Below are 21,755 nucleotides of genomic sequence, written 5' to 3' on the forward strand. Positions count from 1 at the left end.
GTTCTCAGGTAGCTCTCACCTGTCTGCACTGGGACTCTCTTTCCTGACTTCTTTCAGGCACTTACCCTCACTGGATCTCTCCCTGGGCCTTTATAGCTCACAGGTGCTGCCTCACCCTCTTAATTGGCCAATTGGGACACCTGCTCTGGCAGAGGGAGCTTGACCTACTTCATTTACTGGGGCTAGCCATTCTGTGACAAGGACGCACAGAATGTCTTTAGTATACTAGACAGGGCAGTGAGTAAAGTGCACTCTCTCTGAATACAAGAGCCGTCACTGACTACATTGGAAGTATAAGAATGAACATTTTTGAACACTCTCTCTCTTGGACAAAGATGGCAGACTCTAGCTGTGTCACAGAGGAGAAAAGCACTGTGTAAAGCTCATATTGCAGGCAGCCTTTATCTGTATCTGGCTATGGAAAACTTTAACTGTTCTACTTTAAAAGGACTGGAAAATGTGGACTTTTCACTTTAAGAACCTTTGCTCTCACTTTAATGACTCTAGTAGTGGGAGGCCTCCCACTCATATTAGCTGCAAGAAGCTTTATGCCTTTATCATTCTGAGACTCTGTAAGAAGACATTCTTTTTGATTTTGGGCTCTGCTCACAGAAAGCCCCTCTTGTGTTATGGCCAGTGATCTGTGAGAGCGTCAGCCAACCATTTCCAGACTCAGCCTAGCCAAGCACTTTCCTACCCAAAGGATGACACTGCACCCACTGGCAATGGGCTTGTCTTCATGCACGGTGATGCAGCTGTGCTGCTGTAGCGCTTTAGTGAAGATGCTACTAAGCCAACGGGAGACCTTCATGTCAATGGGAGAAGCTCTCCTGTCAACCTAGCACTGTCTACAGGTGCAGGGAGGGGGAAGGTCAGTAAACTCTGTTATTCAGGATGTAGATTTTCCACATCCCTGAGCAATGTACTTATACCGATTAAAGGTCTGTAGTGTAGACCCTGATCCTTCTGAGTCACTGGGATTGGCTAGCAGGGCATATGGGCCATCCATTAAAGGCAGAACCAGGTAAATATGAGCTGCTTACTGCTCCCCCATAAGAGCCTTCTCAATGGGGGGAAAAAACAGCTTACAGTGCACCTTTAAATACAAATGACCATCAGAGAAAGACTTCAGTAGGGACTGTATGTGTTAATTAGGCTCTAGTATTGATAGTGTTTACTTTACTTCCTCAATCAAAAGAAAACATAGAAGGGAATTAGATCCTACTTTGTGGGTCCTTTAATCGGGTTCTCGAACAGCTCTTTATGCATTATCAAATATATCTATCTGCATACTTTTTTCTCTTTAAGTTGGAAAGGACCAATTAGTTTTTAGCATATGCATACAGCCGTCCATAAATACAGATCAATGGCTAAAGGAATCAAAGCCTAAGTTATCTAGTGACATCTTGAGAAGCAACAAAAATCAGTAGATGAATAATATAAACATATTTTTGGCTATCAATTTTTCTTTCTAACTGACCCTCGAGATTTTTTTCTCTCTTTACTGATTACTGTATTTGTGACACGTAAAATCTCAGACTCCATTAGAAAATTATATCAGAAGGTAAACCATTCATTTTTATTTAAATAAGATAAGGGTTTGGTCAGCATAATTTAAAACTAGATCTCAGATAAAAGACACTAACAAGAACAGTTCATTTTTTTCAAACTACAGATCTTCTACAATAAATTCCACTTAGTAAGGCAGAATCAGTAACAAGAAAAGCTTCTGAACATTAGCAACAAGGTAAAAGGTTGTTGTACAACCATGCCCCTGGAAGGGAATGGAGCAAATAATTAAAAGCATCTCAGTGTATCAGGTCTGCAAGATATCATTGCTTCTACTACAGTAAGATTAACTTCCATTGCCATGGAACTATATAATCATAATGAGAAAGATAATACAGCCCCTGCTACGCTGTATGCTAGCGTGAAGCCAAAGACAATAACAAACATAGAATGTAGCGAGAGAGGCAGACAGGATTCTGAAATGGATTTAAGTCATGCCGATGTTAAGACAAAGTTGGACTTTGGAGGAAGCATCACCTATCTTTCCACCTTAAAAAAAAACAGTTTTGGTAAAGCTAATATTATTGTATGAGGGGATACAGTATTCTTGAATTTTGAAAAACGTGTCTGGAGAGAGAAGTTAGTGCTCGTGAAAGAAGTGGATTGATCTTTCTCATTCACAGAAAAGGCAATGCACAGCTATTGGCAGTACAAGGTTCCCCAGGCTATCCCAATAGGGAGCAGTTTAGATACCCCATCCATGCAATCTTTAGCTCTTATTACAAGATGCCAATTGTGATGGTAACTATTGTGGCAGTAGTACTTCTCTATTAAGAAATTAACAGGATCATCCATGTAGTTTCACATAATCTGATGAATGACAACGACGTTTGGTTACTATCAATATCAGAACAGGGGGACTTGTAGACAAAAAATATCCATTGAACAAAACAGTCCTGTCTTGATGCGCCTTGTTAAAATATTCATTTTAAATTAATCACTTTAGGCAGACTGGAGAGGGGACAAAGGGAAGAGGAGTTCTCACAAGTAGACATTCAAACCTTATTTCTAAAGAGCAAAGTAAATCAACTAATATTTCCTGTGAGAACAGGATTTTCCCAGTACCCCACTGCATTTTAGGGGGTTCTGGTCTCAAAGTGAAGTTTACAGGGCTCACAGGCACCCAGGTAGATTTGAGTATGTGCTTTGTGTTGCCAGACACCTTGAAGAAGCAGGACAGATGGTTGCACTATGAAGAGAAGAGAAGAGAAGAGAAAAGAAGAGAAGAGGGGCCAGTTAGTCAAAGTTTCCTGGAGCCAGTGGCTCATATAGCTGATGTGGATAAGGCATATCAGTTTCATAGCCAACGGTACACACAACGGAGCTTTGGGGCCAGCATCACATCAGACTGCTTTGACTTTTCTAACCGAATCGATCAGGTACCCATTTTGCAGCGGGTTAAATTGGAGGTGGCTTTTCAGTGTGAGATTGAGTGAAACTCGAACCTTCAGGATTGTAGTCGAGCACCTTAACCACTCAGCCACTGCACCTCTAGCCAAGGTCCCAAAAATTTAAGGGGTAAATAGCTACAGATAATCTCCCTACCTGATAACTAAAGATTAGGTAAAAGGGTGATGGATTTCAAGGCTTGTTATATGGAGAGGAGTCATGGCACAGCAGGGAGGCATTCCATTATCAAGATTAGATTATATTCAGGAGTATAAATATCAACTAGATATAATCCTGAATGTAAATATATACTGATTACACTGGTCTACAATTTTTGAGAAGTCGTCTGCTTCAGAGATAAAATGTGATATTTATTATGTATTTTGATGTGCTGAAATCAAATATGACAATTAAAACAACTGATTGGCTACTGTTTCTAAGATATTTAAGTTTTTACATTTTATGTCTATGTATATTGTGTAGATAGTAGAGTTTTAATCATAAATTGTAAACCTAGGTCTTTTCATGTGTTTGTGGTTGCTTTACATGATAATATTTCACCTGTCCTGTTTATGTAACACTTTAAAAATCAGCAAAAGGGTTATATAAATAAAATTTATTATGAAACAAAAGGCAACAAAGTATTATGTACATAGTTTAGTCCTATTCAGTGTCTACTCGGCGCTTCTTGGCTTGTCTCTTGTATTCATTAAATGGAGCATCTCTTGTCACTGTCCACCAATAGTCTGCAAGCATTGATGGGCTCCATTTGCCCTGACAGCCTGCCAGGAGATTCCACTGCTGTAGTCTGGAGCCCAACAGCTCTGCCTTACTCTTGGGTAGTTCCAAATCCCTGACAAGGTCATTCAGTTCACCTTGTGTTATGAGGTGTGGTTCAGAGGAGGAGGATGGGAGAAAATGTGGGTCCTGTGATACTGATGGTTCAGGACCAAAAGTTTCATCCTCTTCCTCTTCCTCGTCTGACTCAAGTGAGAATGATTCCGGTGCATCAGGAACCGGCAGTCCTTCTCCGTGGGGTACTGGGCGTATAGCTGATGGAATGTTTGGATAACGCACAGTCCACTTCTTCTTTGACACACCTTTCCCAACTGGAGGCACCATGCAGAAGTAACAATTGTTGGTATGATCTGTTGGCTCTCTCCCAATCATTGGCACTGCAAAAGGCATAGATTTCCTTTTCCTGTTCAACCACTGGCGAAGATTTGTTGCACAAGTGTTGCAGCATATGTGTGGGGCCCACCTCTTGTCCTGAGCTCCAATTTTGCAGCCAAAATAAAGGTGATAGGCTTTCTTAACCATAGTGGTTAGACTGCGCTTTTGTGATGCAAAAGTCACTTCACTACAAACATAGCAGAAGTTATTTGCACTGTTCACACAAGTACAAGGCATCTCTGCTCACTTTGGCTAAACAGAAATGTGTCTCTTTGCAAAATCAAACACTGACAAATAAGAGAGCACGACACTGTATGATTTCTAGAGCTGATATAGGGCAATTTGTTCAGCAGAGTGATGTAAGCTTCGTTATGATTGCATCATCCATGACTTCTAGGAATAACATGATGCAATTCATATCATGTATGACGCAATACCAGCTTCAGATTACATCATTCATTGTTTTGCCTAAAAAGCAAGTACTGTCCAAACCCAGTCATAGATTTATGCATAGATCCAGTCAAAGATGTATTTTAGTCATTTCTGGTTTAAATTGAGATCCCTTCCCTTTATAACTCACTTATTCTTTGCCATTCCCACGTCAAGGGTCATACATACTGACCCAATAGCATATCTTGAAAACTAGAGCCAATCAACAATTTTAAGCATCATTTTCGTTCTCAGTGACCCAGAATTAGTAAAGTTGGACTACATTTATTTCAGAAGCATTTTGGCTGTAGAGCAGTGTTATTTATCATTCACAGGGAGATAGATATTCCTACCCTTTAATGAATTTCTGTTAGACTAAACTGTTTTGTTACTGAGCAGCAAAAACCTTTATCTGCAGCACTTTCGTATATACAACTTCAAATTTTGCCTCTTAATTCACTAGCTCTTTCCCATTTCTAGAGAGACTATACTGCAGGTGTTCATTTTTACTACGGGGGGATTAGCATTGCACTGTAGAAGCAGTCCTTGACCTGCATTCTTTGCATCAATGTTTTGTTTTTTTTTAATTTCCTCCGGCTGAGAGATTACACAGTCTGTGGTAAACAAACAATTCTTAGTAAGTCACTATGTTGTACTGTGGTAATTGCTATGCCAGCAGATTCCTTAACTTAATGACCACAGGAAAAGCTTCTGATATTAACTATCAGGTTTCAATTTCCATGGCTATGAAGACAGACAACTTGCATATTTCCAATAGTTGCTTGTACACAATACTGAGCAAGTTACCAGAACATTTTCATTGACATCTTTCCTGACCAGAATGCAAAACTAATCTTTGAGGAAAAGTCTCTCAGATTACGGACATATGAACTTCTTAAATTGGTAAGCAGAATGGCCTTCATTCTTTTACCTGTCCTCTCTAAAATTATTGCTGCAAATAGTAAATTATAGTGATTACATATACTACATCACATTACACTTCAAAGCCTAATACATACATATATACAGTAATTAATTAGCACTATCACCACTGAAATCTTTACAAATGATTTATTTTGTACATAATTAACATTAGTGAGATCCTCCTGGTTCCCTGTGCACTATTTGGTAAAGATCACAATATCTAGTTGCAAAGTTTATAGTGACCACCACCACCACTACATATTGTATAGGCAACTGGTGCAATGAGTGCACTGCCTATCATTCTAATTAATACTGTCTCATTGTTTCTTTGTGCTCCTCAGTCTCTCTCTCAGCATCCATCTGCTGTCTTATAATTAAATTATAAGCTCTCTGGGGCAGAGACCATCATATAGTTCTGTGTTTGTACATTATTCCTAGTGCAGCATGGCCCTGATGCATAACTGGGGCTCCTATATTCTACTGCAATATAAATAATACATACTATTACATAAGTAATAATGTCTTACTATGAACATATACACTGTACAATGCATACATAGGGGGCTTCTTTGTTCCCTTCCCCACCATTTCAAGTATCTGCTCCTTTACCTAGCTGAAAGAAAGAAAGAAAGAAAGAAAGAAAGAAAGAAGAAAGAAAGAAAGAAAGAAAGAAAGAAAGAAAGAAAGAAAAAGGAGAGAGAGAGAGAGAGAGAGAGAGAATGTACTATATGACATCTTTGGTGTTTATTCTACTCAGTTTGACAGCCTCCTTTAAAAAGAATTACTAATCAATGACAAGACAGTGAGTAAGAGGAAGATTGTAGGATACCTCCTCCACAGTACAATCCAGGCATTCAAAACATCAGTCAACTTAAGATAACATTATTTATGTGTCACAACAGATGATGGTGAAAGTAATTGACAACAGAATTGTGCCTGAAGGTTCTCATCATGCTGAGTTCTGACATAACCTCAGCCTCTGTTAGCCTATGGGGTTTGAGATATAACCCCAACACTGGTGCATAGTGTTATGCCATTCCACCTTAAGCTGGCCCAGTGTATTTTGGGCACCCACCAGAAAATTGCAGTGATCTATATTTGTAGCTACTTGTTCTATGTGGAGTAGTATGTATGGGAACAGTACAGAAACACATGCTTTATCCATATATTTGCCTGTACAAAAAAGTGTTCATCCTGGTGTAATTTTTAAAGATACAGCATGAAGATGAAGATGATGTGTTGAGTTATTAAGAATTCTTCCACAACTGCTGAAACTGCAGTGCCTCCAAACAAGTTAGTTTGTCAAAAACGACTGAAATTAATGAGCACATGCCTCAGATTTTCTGTCTCTGAAATTCCTAGCGCTGATATATCTGAGTCACAGGATGACAGCTCCACTATTCCTGAAACTCATAATGAAGAGCATTATTCATAACAAGAACAGAATTCAGAAACACAAAGGCAATAACATAGATCTTACTCCACTCTACATGACACTCCTTCTGCTCTGTCAGCTCTAGCTAACATTAGGTTAGCAATTCTACCGTTTGTTACTGCTCTGCGGCCATCAGATCCAGAAGGGAGTATGTTCTTTAGCCTTAACCAAAACCCTCATTTTCTGCAGAGTATCATATTTATGGCAGCTGTTAAATGCTAACGGTCTGGGTTGCTAGGACCGATTTGGTTACATCCATAGCTTGTGGTTAAGCCCTTCACAGCAATAAAGAAACTTTGCTATTTCTTACAAGCCCAAAGGATGGATGCTTAGGAAGAGTGGGCCCACTGAGGATAGGGCCTACTACTATGAGTAATCCTACTGAAGACAATGGCAGCCATATACCCCTAGCTGAAATGAAGACATTCTGGATGACAACATATTAAAGTAACTTCAGAACATGTATACAATACCCTGCACAGTGTAAGTAGGAATATTCATGTGCAAATCATGGATACTAATGTCACATCTTTGAAAAGGTCGACTTTACATAGCAGCCTGATGAAATCAAGAACAGTATGCCTTATACAGAAAGTAAATTCTACTTTGTATAATTAATATTTGCAACGTGCTTTGGAAATTAAAAGCCCTATGTCATGTTAAATATAAAGCATAGTTTAGAGTGGATGAAAAACAGCTGTACCTAAGTGGGAATAGTTTGTGATGCCACATTGCCCTGACATTTGCTAGGAATTACTGTGTATTTGGAAAATCTGTCCAGATTCTTGATGTTACACTTGGCATCAACATTTTCAGCACAGTAACACCTGCTAATAATGCCATTGAGAAAAACATTTAGGAAGAGGCTGTTCTTGGAATGAAGAACATTTTGGAAGATTTACTTTTAAATAATGCAAGAGCCCAGATTAGAACTAATATTATGGATTGACCAGGGTTACCACAATGTCTCAATCTGTACTGGAGAGTTTGATGGCCTACAACAGCAGAAAATAGAGGCAGTACTGGTCAAATGTTTTCAACGTTGAATAAATGAACACTGTCTGAATGTACAGGTTTAACAGAACAGCACAATGTCAACAATCTACTACACACATATATTATCTTTTTTCAGACTTGTCATGCAAAGTTTAACCATAAAAAAATGATCTGCCATTTTACATCCAGTGGTGCAAAGGGGTAAAAATTACATAAGCACCTAAGTCCCATTTTTCAAAAGTGGCTCAAGTGGCACTGACTTCCAATGAGACTTCAGCTCCTAAGTGCCTAAGTCACTTTTGAAAAATGGGACTTATGCAATTTTTAAAATTTTACCCAAAGAGCTTTAAATTCAAAACTTTAAGTGCCGGAATGGTCATGAATGAACTGTACCTCTAAATAACACAAATATGAATGTAGTAATTTTTATTCACTTTTTGTTGTACTCTGTGATTCTCACTCTTAACCTCTAGAAATCATCATTAAGAAAACTTAAGGCCTTCTATTTTCAACTTATTTGGAAGTTTTGGGGTGTGTGTATATTGCGAGAAACAAGAGGAAGAAAGTTTTAAAAATCCTGAATATATTATTTCTCCTCTTACACTTAGCCAATTGTCACATGCTGTATCTGCAGACATCACTCTCAAACAGTACAAGAACCCAGCAGATAACTATTAGCGCTCTAAGACGTACATAAGATGAAATAAATTTGAATAAGTCTTTATTCTATTCTCTGAGTTCTGAATTGTCTGGTTCTTTATTATAGAACCATTCCAATGATAATCTTAAACCGGGGCGGGCAACCTTTCAGAAGTGGTGTGCCGAGTCTTCATTTATTCACTCCGATTTAAGGTTTCGTGTGCCAGTAATACATTTTAACATTTTTAGAAGGTCTCTTTCCATAAGTCTATAATATATAACTAAACTATTGTTGTATGTAAAGTAAATAAGGTTTTTAAAATGTTTAAGAAGCTTCATTTAAAATTAAATTAAAATGCAGAGCCCACTGGACTGGTGGCCAAGACCCGGGCAGTGTGAGTGCCACTGAAAATCAGCTCGCGTGCCACCTTTGGCACCCATGCCATAGATTGCCTACCCTTGTCTTAAACTAATGGAAGCTACAGCACTCTCAATTATGTATCAAACTTCCTACTGATATCTAAAATACCCAGTGAATTTTACTGTCTAAAAGTAGGCTAAAGATAAAAGTCACTAAAAAATGTAGGTGCCTAAAATTAAGCTCCATAACCAATATTTAGGCACCTGAATAGAAATGGCCTAATTCTCAAAAGGTGCTGAGCTCTCATACAGTTCTTTCACTATGGGAGATGCATATCGTTTTAAGATTGCCTGTAAAAAGGCAACTGGATATTGTAAAGTTGCCTCTGGAACTGCTGGTATACAGTGAAACTCTTCTTCAATGAATTCTCTAGTAAAGAAGAAATCCTATTACAATAACACGTTTTAAAATCTACCAAGCAGAGATTACTTCAAATCCTAAAAATATTTATTTGTCTACGTTTGTAAAAATGTCAAATGTTTGCTAGAAGATTAAACCCAATGCCATAAAATAGAATAATTAGTGAATCATTAAATAAGCTAACCCTCATTTTAGGTTGTAAAGTGGGGTACTACAACAGTGTCTTGAGTTGCCATGATGTACGGCGCAGAACACAAAAATGAAGTACATGGAGTTTATTCACATCTGCTAGAAATGGGAGAACTCGCAGTAGTTAGGGATGGAAATTACTTCTTATATCACCTATTCCATCTCTTTACCAATAGTGCATTTTATAATGCTGTGGCCAGTCTAGTCCCAAATGATGGGGCTTCCACTACTATCTTTTACAAGAAAATTCCTCCGTGAAATAGCTCACACTGACAGGAAGCTTTTCCTGATATTCAACCTAAATTTCCTTTGCTAAACTTCATCCCATTATTTCCATTTAGATTCCTAACTGTAGGATGCTTATCCAAATGCCGGACCTTTCTGGCTCTCCCATCACAATGTATTTTGGCTGCAATTTGGTTCTGCAAAACATATGCATAGAGAGCAGCCATGTTGCATTGTTTTGACACTGCATACTGATACAACATCACAGTATGTGTGCAGCAGCCTTTTAAGCACAACCTGAAAACTATATCCTGTGTGATAACGAAGATATTTTTATATACTAATTAAAACCCACAGAAAAACATTTGGCATTGGTGGCTAGCAATCCCCAGAACATAAGCTTTTGTGAAAAAAAAGTCCCTAGACATTTTTTCAAATGCTGGCAAGTCTGTAACCTCTTAACTACAGAGTCAATACTGTGACACCATAATAACCCTAACAATAGAGAGAGATGAGCAGTCCTTTCCTTTGCCCCCCTTTCTCCCACTCTAGTAGGCACTTACCTTTGCTACTCTATTGTTTTCTTTCATAAATGTTTATATTTGAATAACCTTAATATTGCCTTTGGACTCCTCTTGCGTTATGTACTCCCTCGCCCTACAGCTGTACCTCAGATCCCCTCCAGCTCGGTTTTTATTGACCTGCTGAGACTGAGCAGCCATGGTCTTTGTTCATGACTTATGGGGGGGGGGGGGGAAATAACAGGTTTGTAATGTCGTAACATCTCATCCTGATAAAGCTTTTTTATGATTGTATTGTTTGCTATAATCTTACTTTCTTGTAATCTATTACTACATCTACTCTCCTGCAGTTAAAATGTGATAGGAGAATGTTTCCTGGATATTTGATCTGTACAGACACTGAAGGATATGTCTACTGTACTGGTGGATATAATGGTTCCATATATTCTGATGGCCTCTGTGCTTCCTTGGATATCTGCTAGAGCTTTTCCTGCAGGTCAGCTGCCTAGAACTTTAAAAGTAGAAGTGGTGATTGAAACTGCCACAAGGCTATTTTAAAACCTATTGGATTTTCCCTAAATAGCTCTATATGGATTCATAGATTCATAGACTCTAGGACTGGAAGGGACCTCAAGAGGTCATCGAGTCCAGTCCCCTGCCCTCATGGCAGGACCAAATACTGTCTGATAATCATTTTTTTAGCAGTACATGCTGGAGAATTAGCCAACCCTGGTTTCCCTATGTGCACAACAATGTAGAACACGCATATTCATTTTTGCCACTGTCATTACATCTGGCAGAGATCTGAGGGAGGGAGGAAGGGAGGGAGGGAGAGAGAGAGGGTACCTTTTACACACCATGCCAAGGAAAACAGAAGCCAGTTTTGAAAATGAATAAATAAATGAATGGAAAATATATAATATAAGCCAGTTGAGAGAATGATTGTCACAGTGGAATTAAGTACAAAGGCAACTATTTAATAGGGTGACCTGATGTCCTGATTTTATAGGGACAGTCCCGATTTTGGGGGCTTTTTCTTATATAGGCACCTATTACCCCCAACCCTCTGTCCTGATTTTTTACACCTGCTATTTGGTCACCCTACTATTTAAGAAAAAATTCTCTATCCCCTTTCTTTTATGGCTCATTTAAACTATATATATTTGTGTTTGAACAGCAAAATGGGCACGAAATGGTAATATAAAAATCTACATGTATGTTGGAGGAATAAACAGTCAGGAGGTAGTTTTGTTTATTAAGGTTTTTACAGAGGCAGGGGATATGGCTGGGAGTAACAGAGGATGGCATTTTAAAAAGAAAAGAAAATGTAGGCTGACTAAAGGAAGTACTTGCCAACTTGCTATAGCCTGCAGAATAGACTCCCAAGGCAAGCAATGGAGACTCTATCACTAGAGACATTTAAAAGTAGATTGCAAAACATATGATTTACTGCAGCTAACATTAATCCTGCACTGGAATGGAGAAAAAAGGAAACATTTTTATTAGTTTATTTAATCTCTTACTTCTGTGTCTTTGGAAAGTAGGACTGACCTTTTACTTTTGACTTGGCTTCAGGATACAGTAGGAGTAAGCAAGCTGGCATACCGGACTCTCCCTCAGAGTGCACCTCTGTCCAAGTTTTAGGACTTGATAAATAGTGGACTATCAGATGTATTCGTCCACTTTCCTGTCTACTTGCAGTCTAACTTGTGTCTGAATTACTGCCTTGTAATACTATACCAAATAATATCATAATCAATCAAAGAGGTGGACATGTAATACACATAAAATATTATAGGCAGCTCCCATGTCCTTCACAAAAGTGTACAAGTAACTTTTAATCTTTCCCAATATATCAATCCTCCAGCTCCTTAATCGATATCATTGCTCCTCTTGGAATTCATTGCAAAATGTCTGTGATCTCTCTGGCCCTGAAGTTTTCAGAACTGAACATGATCTAGCTATCATTAGAACTGTATACACAGACCCTATTGTCTCATTGCGTCATAATATGAAAACACAATTTGTTGCTTGCTTTCTCAAATCCAACATTCATTTTCAAGGCAGGGGATTATTATATTATTTTAGTTATTGTATGTTGGTATCATACTGTGTAAATTTACAGCCTGCAGCAGTAATTTTTAGTGATGGGTTATTCAATGCATAAAATGCTCTTAACACAGCCACTGGGAAATGTACACATATAATGTAAAACCACATGCGTTAAAAAAATAAACCAGACACATTTTCAGCCAGAGGCCTCACCAACCCACAAAATATTCAGCCCTTCAGGTAAAAGTTTGAGTAAACAGCACTTGCAACATGTTCTTAAGGCCAGTCATGCTTTGTCAGACAAACAATGGAAACTGAATGCCAGAGCTGATGGAATTTCACTAAAAATGGCCTGTCTCCAGATTTTTATATTTAAGGATTTGTTAGTGAGAGAATCCAAGCTGATTTCAGCAGCTGGGATGGAGCATAAGGAGATTACCAGTTTATAAAATAAAGTATTACAAGATCCAAACCATAAATGGCTTTACAGATTCCAACACCCAAATCAAACAGAAATCCAGCACAGTCTGTGGTGCACAGTTGTAGTATGCTCCTGAAAAACTGCCATTAGTTAAGCAGGCAGCCACATTCTTTGCTAGCGAAAAGCTCTACACAGGTAGCCCAATGCAGAGCACATTGCATTAATCTCACCTGGAAGTGACAAAGGCATGAGTAACTGGCAAGATCCAGAACAAAAAGAAAAGGTCACAACTACCTAGGCCAAGAAAAGATGGAGCAAAACAGTCTTGGTCCACTGCTGTTACCTGAAAAATCTAGAGGAAATAGAAGCTCTAAATAGATACCCTAAAATGCAAATCTTGTTAACAACAGCAGGGATCAACTGAGAAGGAATCTATATTCTAAAGTGTGTCTTTTGAATGTTTCCCCATGTCAGTCAGCATCTTACCTAACTGCTGTTTCAATTACTGCCCTGACTGCACAGTTCCCGGAAGCAGCCAGTATATCCAGCTCCCAGGCATAGAGGTAGCCCTGAGGGCTCTGAACGTCGATGGGAGCTGCAGGGGTGGTGCCTGCAGGCAGCAAGCAGAGCCCCCTGGCCCATCTGCCTAGGAGCTGGACATGCTCGCCGCTTTCAGGAGCCTGAGTTAAGCGCTGCCCAGCTGGAGCTCGCACCCCAAACCTCCTTCTGCACCACAACGCTCTGCCCCAGGTCGGAAACCCTTTCTGCACCCTAACTCCCTGCTCCAGCCCAGTGAAACTGAGTGAGGATGAGGGAGAGCGAGCAATGGAGGGAGCATGGGCAGGGCCTTGGAGAAGGGATGGGAAGGGGAGGGGCCTTGGGGAAGGGGTGGGGCAGAGGGCGGGTCACGAGTGTTCGGTTTTGTGTGATTAGAGCTATACTGCCTCTCATGCCGTTGAGCCACCTCCCCTCCATATGAACTTGAGGTCATGCTCCTTGCAGGTAGGCCTTTTGTGGTGGGTCTATTGCCCAAGGGCCAATGCAAGGTGATTGGGAGAGGACTGTATTTAGGGGAATATGACAAACTTACAACCCCAGTCATCTTTTTCCTAACTTTTTTTTTTTTAACATAAAATATTTTGGATCAGATACTTTTTTGAGCAAAAAGTGAAAGAAAATTGTAGCAATAATGCATCTATAATCACATTGATGGAATTAAAAAATAAGCGTCAGTAATCATCTTAAGTGAATTTGCACACATCTTTGCAATAAGGCAGCTGCTTTAGCCACTATGCAAAACAATTTTTCATTATTATCAATGTTATTTTTAAGTGTTAAATTAAGCTATAAGCAGTATTGTCTATTGTTACCTAGATAAAACAGAAACTTATTGAGACTTACAAGTTTAAAAACTGAATAAAATGACCACAAAGATCCAACAAGGTCTGTTCCTAGTTCATACAAAGTTCGATATGTATGCAAAATTTCATGTAAACAAGACATTTTATGGTTTTCATCTTTAATAAAAAACTAAGGTGAAGAACAAAAGTTTCCCTACATTTTTAAACATTAGATTTCTCCAAAAATAGATATGTTACTATATGATAACTGAGCAAACAGGTCAATCACAAAAAGTAATATTCCATTCTTTGGTATTCCTGGGGAAAATATCTCAGATTCTCAGACAAGTTGGATCTTGTATAAATAGCAGGAGTGACACTTTTCCTATCTTAGGTCCCAATTCTGGAAAGCATCCCTATTTCTGAGTGCATTTAGGCATCTGCTTAAATCCCACTGAAATCTGCGGCATGTAAGAACATCCATAAAAGTTACACATGTGCATGAGTGCTGTCCTGAACAGAGATCCTTTCCAAAACTGGGATCATATGTCCCCATTCTGCAAAGACTTATGCACATGCTTAGCTTTTATGCACTGTAGTATCCTATGGAAATAAACAGGTCTGTTCACCTTGAGTAAAGTTAAGTTCGTGCATAGTACAAATCTCAGGTCAAGCTTTTCAAATCTGGGAGCTTAAAGTTAAGCTCCTAAATGAATATACATAAAAGTAGCCTGACTTGGAAGTAGTGAGCACCCATAAATCCTTCTGAAGTCAACTGAAGCTGCAGGTGTCAGTACCTGTAAAAAAATCAAACCACTTTTACTTACATGGATTTGGGAACCTAATTTACAGCACCCAGGTTTGAGCATTTTGGACTCAGTCTAAAAATATATTTTAAATAGAGTGCTAGAACATCTGTACTTACAAAGCTGTTAAAATATTCATAAATAGCAATTTCTGAAACAAGAAACCATAGAATAATAGAAGTTTGATATAGAAAACCACCAGTCCATCTCTTCCAGTGCAAGTCTGTTCCGTATTAGTTTTCCAGTCTAATTGTAAATGCCCAAGTGTTGGGGATACCATCTCTTCTCTTAGGAGACTCTTTCCTGCATATATAGTAATAATACATACCACTGTCAGGAGGTTTTTCCAGTTACTTGGCTTAAATTTTACTTTCCTAATTTCATCTGTTTACCAGTAAATTATACCACCATTTAATGATTCCTTTCTATTAACGTATTCTTACAATGATACCCTATCATTACTCTCTCATCCCTCACACATGCACACTCTTAGTAACTGCTTACCCAACATGGAAAACAATACAATCTAGAGCTGGTAAATGCTAAGGATTTGTTTTACACTCTTAATGGCACATATACTGTTTTGATTCATTAGTTCCTTCTTGAAATCTTGACTAAATCCACAGAGAGCCATCACAAATTACAATCACAGCTAAATTTGACTGGTTACAACAGTCTTTTCAGCCATCAATCACCTGTCTTTCTCCATCTCCGTTTGAGCTTCGACTATCCCATATGCATAAAAATAAGAACCCAAGGAACTGTGTGTGTCTAGTTGTTTAAGTGAATCCCCACATACAGGAAAGTCCATAGTAGTTTTTCTGTCAGATCAAATCAGTCCTCTGGTAGTCCCTGGGACTCACCAGATCATGATAATATTTTATGTCCAACAGTAACACTGACAAAGAACAGTATGTTTAATTTAGCTTATGGGCTCAGCATGCAGATATTTGGCAGCCGTAACCCATTTTCATAGCTGTGTTTCTACTCCCACCACCCCCGGTCTATAAGCAATTAATTTATGCCGATGGTCCAAAGTCAAGGAGCACCACAGAGTATTGTGCAGCAGTCAGCCTGTCTAGTGAATGGTTTGATTAGCATTTAAAATGTAATCCTATTATTCTAAATGTTACTTCTGAATATTATATAGCTGCATAACCATTTTCCTAACAACTCATGTGCTAAATTCTACAGGATTTTGCTAAAGACCATCTTTAACTTGACAGCCTGAATTTAGTAAGATAAAGCATACACAGCAAACAATGTGCATGAGCAACTCTGATTACAAAAAAAGATCAAATAGGCTTTTTTAACCATTAGGAATGGACTAGCTAAAGCACTGGGGCATGAACAAGAGCATCACTGCAAAATAAACATCATGAAATTGAACTATTCCAAGTACTCAACACACGCCATAGTCCTACAATGTATGGGTAAAATTTGTCTTCTTCTTCTTCCAAAAGGACTATATTACTAATTCCAGTTATGAGACATTGCAGGGTCAAATGAAGAGAGCCCAGAGTTTAACTCTCTCTCTCTCTAGTTTCATATAGGATATGGCCCAATTTCACTGCAGTTATCTGTGCACCTACCAAGTGATTAAAAATAAATATAATAATCGCTCTCTTTCTTCCTTCTCAGACTGTAGGAGATATTATTTGATTTGCATACAGGGCTTTTTTGTGTGTGTATATATGTAAACAATTTGTCAAGGGGAAGCTAAAATGGACAAATAACTTTCCATTTAGTTCTGAGTGCAGTGAGGTTTGTGGTCATTTCTATCTCTTGCAGGAGTGAGTTCCACCAGTCTACGTTTAGCTTCATTAAATGTTTGGATTCCTGCATTCATAAGCCTCTTCCTACTGCTCAACAGCTTAACTTTTCCTGTGGAATCTAGCTGTTGTAGGAAGTCATGGCTACAGATGAAGAAGTTACTCTCTCAGATAGTTAGGGTTAATCCCATGGAGGGCTCTGACTACCAGGACAGAAATCTTGAAACTGTATTCAGTGAAAAGTCTGTACAGAGAACAGAAAGACTGTGTTGATGGTGGCCCATGTGTCTAAGTACAGTAAAAGGGCTGCATTTTGTACCAGATGGAATTTTCAGAGCTTCATTCTTAGATCAAATGAATTGCAACAACCTAAATGTGATGTCAAATGTACGGATCACTGGGGCCAGGTCTGTGTCTGCTAAAATAGGGCACAATTTTTTCCACACAGAGTCCTTTTGGCTCTTGGCTTCCAGACTCTGCAAAACAGCTGTGTAATTTCAGGCTAGAGCATGGAAGTCATATTCACTGCTAACAGCTCAGTTAGTGTCTTGGAACTGCCCCCCAAGCGTTGGGAGGCTTCTTATCTAGAGGATCATGTTCCTTTCCTCTTGTTTTTTCCAACAGACCTCTATTAAGCTAGACCAATGCATTCATATAGGAAAGTCTAATAATGCAATACAGTAACTTCACTTCACTGATCCAGTCACACATAGTATTCATAAAATTACAGATCAGTATTCTTAGATTAGTACATAGCAGTTCCACATCCACCAAACTTCCCTCTTCCTACCAGCATCACCTCAGTCTTGCTCTGCACTTCACCCTGTATTTTCTCACCAACGCTCCTAATGGATGCTGAATACCAAGGGTCAGAGGACTGAGCTTTGTGGGACTCATAGGCATGGACAGGAGTTGGAAGAACAGCTCCCCATGAGGATTCTCTGGGCTCAGTTTGAGAGGAAAGACATCAGCCATTACAGGGCATCTCCATTCACCTTTCTCTGTTGCTTTTGGAGGTGGAATAGATTTGGAGATCAGAAGTATCAGAGGTCCGCACATTTCCCAGAGGTCTGGCAGACAGTGTACAGATGTGATTTCCTTCTCTGTGGATAGGAAAAAGTCACTCACCAGAGCAACAAGTGCTGTTTCTGTACAGTGCTCTAAAACCACCTCGACAAGAGGTGTAGAGATTTTGCGGCACAGTTAAAGCGACAAAGGGTCAGCGCAGATGCTGTCGTTCATTATGTCAACATAACTGGCCTTCCCCAGTATCCCACAATGCCTGCTGTGACCACTCTGCTCACTGTTTTGAGCTTGGCTGCCCTGCAGGCATGCGCCCCTCCCCTTTCAAAGTCAGGGAAGCTTTGACGCTCCTCAGCATGGAGAGCTCCCAGAACTGCTGAGGATGCCTCTCCTGGTAGCTAAGGAGGCTGTGGGAGAACTTTTGAGGGAATCATAGAACTATTAATGTGGAATCAGCAGGCAGAGTGGACTGCTGCTGTGGGGGAGGAGGAGGGAAACTGCTGTGCAGAGCCAGGAGAGGTGGGAGGCAATGTGGGGGGAGCATCCCTGTCCCCCAGGATTGGGTGCTCAGGCTGCTGCCTGAATATAAAGAGACAGCATGCCACATACTCACTTCACCAACACACACTGGTCTTTGTCTCTCCCTCCGCACATGGTCCCTGTCACACAAATTCCTGACCTTACCTCCCCCACATTTCAGTTGAAAAGTGGCTGGCAAACTAGTAGGATGCCCATGGAACGATGCAATTGAGAAACCTGCATCATTTGATGCTGTACCTGCCCCATGAGGCATTGCAAACCCTTCCCACAGCACCCTGCAGCCAGTTGCACAGTGGGGTAGCTACCCATAGTGCACTGCTCTGTGTGTTAATACGAGAGCTGCTGGTGTGGATGCGCTCTTTCATTAGAAGGAGCATAGCGTGGACATGCAACAATGGTTTAATTAAAGTGCTTTAATTAAAGAGGCATAACTTTTGTTAACAAAACTCTGTAGAGTAGATATAACCTGAGTAAAATCTGAGGTACTGGAAGCTGATAAGTGGTATGGGGAGGCTGTTTGCTAGCTTCTCTGTTAGCTTGCATACAAAGCTGCTAAGTATAAAGCTTCCACCTGCCTTGTCTGTTAGATGCAATTACATACTTCTGTGGTTAATTGAAAAAATTGCCTGAAGTTTAGTGGCAAATAGCTAGAAAGCCTGAAGCAACTTAGGCTATTAGGCAGACTCTCTGTTCTTTTTTCCCCTTTACCTCTCATCTTTTCTCTTGCACAGCAATCTTAATGACAACAGAAACATTACAACAGGAGGTTTAGGCTTGCTGCATGTTACAACTCTGTGAACAACATACTGCCCAAAAGGTTACTTCCCTGTAATCTACAACCTATCCTTAAAGATGATCCCTCACTCTCACAGATCTTGGGAGACAGGCCAGTCCTCGCTTATAGACAGCCTCCCAACCTGAAGCAAATACTCACCAGCAGCCGCACACCATACAACATAAATACTAATCCAGGAACCTATCCTTGCAACAAAGCCCGATGCCAGCTCTGTCCACATATCTATTCAAGTGACACCATCATAGGACCTAATCACATCAGCCACGCCATCAGGGGCTCGTTCACCTGCACGTCTATCAACGTGATATATGCCATCATGTGCCAGCAATGCCCTTCTGCCATGTACATTGGCCAAACTGGACAGTCTCTACGCAAAAGAATAAATGGACACAAATCTGACATCAGGAATCATAACATTCAAAAACCAGTGGGAGAACACTTCAACCTCTCTAACCACTCAGTGACAGACTTGAAGGTGGCAATTTTGCAACAAAAAAACTTCAAAAACAGACTCCAAAGAGAGACTGCTGAACTCAAATTAATATGCAAATTAGATACAATTAACTCAGGCCTAAACAGAGACTGGGAATGGTTGGGTAATTACACTAATTGAATCTATTTCCCTATGTTAAGTTCTCCTCACACCTTCTATGGGTCATCTTAATTATCACTTCAAAAGTTTTTTTTCTCCTGCTGATGATAGCTCATCTCAATTGATTAGACTCTTCCTATTGGTATGCATACTTCCACCTTTTCATGTTCTCTGTATGTATAAATATCTCCTGTCTGTGTGTTCCATTCCATGCATCCGAAAAAGTGAGCTGTAGCTCACGAAAGCTCATGCTGAAATAAATTTGTTAGTCTCTAAGGTGCCACAAGTACTCCTGTTCTTTTTCCTGTAATGGGAGCTCTCAGAGATGGTTGCCTGCAAGAGCGCCTCCATGCTGTCAGATATGCCTGTACACTTCTCGTCTTCACCAAAATCCTTTAGAAAGCTTGGGCTATCAGGACCACACACACAGTTCCTTTATGGTACTGACCATTCAGGATCAAGGTTGTATAAGAATATGCAGCCTTGCCCAACCCCTCAGCTCTTTTCACTACTTCAGAACCCACTATAGGGACACCAAATACATGGGGATAGAGGCTGGTTGGGCAGATAACCATCTCAGAGTACTCCAATTACAGGGCAGTAACATGTTTTCCTTCTTTGAGGGTTGCCCACACAAATCCACACTCTTGCAAATCTGTTAACAAGTAAGAGGCTGAGGAAGACTGTACTAAAGACTAACATTATACCAGCCAACTGCGCATCAGATCTTGAAGCTAAATCAAGGCAGTAAAATGATATGAATGCACGGAATGGACATGGGATGCTATAAAATGAATAGCAACTATTTAAGAGCAAATCCTAGCTCTTCTTCAGGTTTTTCTCCATGGAAGCAACATACTTGCTACTATACCCTGAGCAGCTATGGATATAGCTATATATAACTTAGACACAATCAGGGGCGGCTCTAGGCATTTTGCCGCTCCAAACACGGCAGGCAGGCTGCCTTCAGCGGCTTGCCTGCGGAAGGTCCACTGGTCCCGAGGCTTCGGCGGACCTCCGAAGCCACGGGACCAGCGGGCCCTCCGCAGGCATGCCCCCGAAGGCAGCCTGCCTGCCGCCCCCGCGGTGACCGGCAGAGTGCCCCCAGTGGCTTGCTGCCCCAAGCACGCGCTTGGCGTGCTGATGCCTGGAGTCACCCTTGGACACAATCATTTTTCTCAAGCATATTATGCCTGCCAGAATCAGGATTTCTCCCATATCTGTTCACAACCACTAAGATCATGTATTCACACCCTGTCCTATAAACAGTGCCTCTCGATGACCCTCACTATTTCAGTGTATGGAGTGCCTGCAAACTGTTAAATCAATAGCTTAAACAGGAAATGGAATTTATAGGCAACAGTTTATATTCTATTTTATGTTTTTATGGCTTCCCCCTTCCTTCACACCTCTGTTACCAGTATGTTTATTTAGATTTTTAGATCATGGGAGCAAGAACTTTCCCTTCATACAAGCCTGTAAAAGAACCAAGCCCCCGTTTGCTGTTTATCCCCACTCTGCGTGTGTGCATAAAGGGCCTAAACCTGAATTTGCTTTTTCTGCCTCTGAGTAAGCAGAAAAAAACAATTCAGATGTAACATTACTGCAGTTCCATTTTCACAGATTTGTGGCAGATAGGAATTTTAACAACATATGATGTTGATAATCAGAAAAATCACACATACTCACTGGGAATATGGATCTGAAGCAGATGAGAGGATATTATTTTCTTTCAGAACTTCATATTGCAAAACAGTGCAATATGCAAAACTCAACAATTCACAGTAACAACCTTGAGAGGCAACAGCTAGTCTCTAACATTCCCTTTCTAGGTAAGGTCATTGGAAAAAAGTGGTGGCCAGCCAATTTTGGCAACAGCTGACTGACATCCTATAATTTTCGGATCCTCAATTGAGCTGGGCTGTGGAATGGAATAACATTAATCACAGTGGTCAATGATCTCCTCAGAGTAACAGACAAAGGCCAGATGGCCTAGATATGTCAATGGCCTTTTGCACAGTCAGCAATGAGACACTACTTACTTGACTACAGGACCTGGCAGAAAAGCAGGCCATTGACTTCAAGCGCTCAGCACTTTTCTTTCATAGAGACTGCAGGGTGTAGTGCTTGGTAGAGAATTGCC

The 21,755-nt window shown here is 40.1% G+C and overlaps 1 protein-coding gene across 12 annotated transcripts in view; it reads right to left on the reverse strand.

Annotated features, from left to right (window-relative positions):
* GRIP1 (glutamate receptor interacting protein 1) overlaps positions 1-21,755 on the reverse strand; it is a 584,939-nt gene that overhangs the window by 203,689 nt on the left and 359,495 nt on the right. The window lies entirely within an intron of this gene.

Source organism: Gopherus flavomarginatus, chromosome 1 (assembly GCF_025201925.1).
Source record: "Gopherus flavomarginatus isolate rGopFla2 chromosome 1, rGopFla2.mat.asm, whole genome shotgun sequence".
NCBI classification, from domain to species: domain Eukaryota; kingdom Metazoa; phylum Chordata; order Testudines; family Testudinidae; genus Gopherus; species Gopherus flavomarginatus.